The sequence below is a fragment of the Amphimedon queenslandica genome, unplaced genomic scaffold (assembly GCF_000090795.2).
Source record: "Amphimedon queenslandica unplaced genomic scaffold, v1.1 AMPQUscaffold_11156, whole genome shotgun sequence".
Classification (NCBI taxonomy): Eukaryota; Metazoa; Porifera; class Demospongiae; order Haplosclerida; family Niphatidae; genus Amphimedon; species Amphimedon queenslandica.
Genome location: NW_003548599.1, coordinates 6932 through 8588, shown reverse-complemented (window position 1 = coordinate 8588; position 1657 = coordinate 6932). Strand labels below are relative to the sequence as shown.

The following is a 1657-nucleotide window of genomic DNA, read 5'->3' as shown; positions in this document are numbered from 1 at the left end:
GATTCAGTCACACGACTTCCTATTGTCAATGCTCCTAACAGTACTTGCTATTGTGTTTTCGCTGGGGTTTTGTTTAAGAGGTGTCTATAGGAAAAGGATGCACGATATGATTGAAGCTTGGTTCCTGTTCAATTTGTGTGTCATGGTTGGTCTATCTGTAGTTTATACTGATGACAGTGCAGTAAGGATCTGGTTCAACATTTGCTTATCTCTCTTTTCCTTTAGTTTCATGCTAATTGCTTTGTATCACCTCTACTTGCAGCTATCACAAACAAAATGGTACGATACTCTAAGGAAGAAATCATTCAGTCGACTACAAGTGCATAGATACGAAGATGACGAGCCTCTTTTAGACTTAACTGAGTCGCACAAAACTGTTGATGAGCAAAAGAACGAAATTATACCAAGCTCCACAGATATTTTCAGACATGATAGTCGCGAATCTGTTGTTGATCTGTTTTGAACTGTGTTGTTGATCTGTTTTGAACTGTGTCTAGCTAGTATTAAAAAATATTGTGATTGTTTTGTCAATTTATCAGTCTCATTTGTTGCTGTTTATTGATTTAATATTATTTGCTTTTAAGACCAATTTTTCATAAAAATAATTGCTATATTTATTATGTTGTAGATGTACTCAGTGGGTTAGTGATGAGTTTAGGCAGTCATTGGAATCATTTGAGTCCTCTTGGTATCCTCATGAAGTAGCTTATCTTCAGTCATCATTTGATCTTAATCCTCTGTTCACTCCACCCTCAACCACACCCACTGTACCAAGGAAAGAACCAGTCATTGACTCACTGTGCTCAGTTTTATGCGACATTTTGAGTTCACACTGTCATAATCTTTCACAGCCACTTCAAGTAAGCACTTGATCAGTATTTCTAAAATTGACTCTGAAAAACACCCTCTTATTCTGATGTATCAACTAGGACCAGTTAGTTGGTAATAGCAAGTACTTTAGTAAGTTTTAAGCAAAATTAAATGGATTAGTTGTTTATGTTCTAAATATTTGCATTGTGTTTGGATTCTTTTAATCTCTTTGTTTCTCAACAGTCACTATTGAAAGAGGTTTCCTCTCACTTGAAGGATCCAATATGGTCTGAAGCTGATTCCTCCTACTATCAAACTGTTGTGAAAACTCACCTTAAACACTTGTCATCATTAGTCAGTGATTCACTTGTAAGTACATGTCCTGCCTCTGAGGTTCTGGCCTATTATTATGTACCCTTTTATAAGGCCATCATACATGGTCTATTATACTCTTTGTACAAATTACATTGTATGATTCTATTTATTTTTAGGCTACCGAGTTTAAAGATTACATTCAGTCATTTATTCCACTAGAAGCTGTTGATGATATTATTTGGGTCGTTGGCCAAATTTCATCAAAAATGACTAGGAGAGGATTCTTCATTTTTATAATTTTTTATGATACATATACATGTTCTTATGTTGTTTATCAAGTTTGAGCTGATTCTGATGAAAATTAGATTTTTTATGAATTTTAAAGTTGTTCCAAAATCCAAATGCCATGTACTGTAAGCATGCTTGCTTTGTAGGAAACCCTATTACCAATATAACATGTTTTACATATAAAGGGACATAAATTAATAAGTTCTTACCTCTGGGATATCATAAAACTGCTTTAGTTTCTTAT

At 34.2% G+C, this 1657-nt stretch overlaps 1 long non-coding RNA gene across 2 annotated transcripts; it reads left to right on the top strand.

The window, feature by feature from the left end:
- Positions 1 to 20: 20 nt before the first annotated feature.
- On the top strand, positions 21 to 1401 carry LOC109589587 (uncharacterized). 2 transcript variants are annotated; one of them, XR_002188797.1, is made up of 4 exons: positions 21 to 860; positions 930 to 960; positions 1054 to 1179; positions 1302 to 1401. It is a non-coding gene; the product is annotated as an uncharacterized LOC109589587 (long non-coding RNA). The 2 variants fall into 2 exon arrangements; XR_002188798.1 differs by lacking the exon at positions 930 to 960.
- The last annotated feature ends 256 nt before the right edge of the window (positions 1402 to 1657 follow it).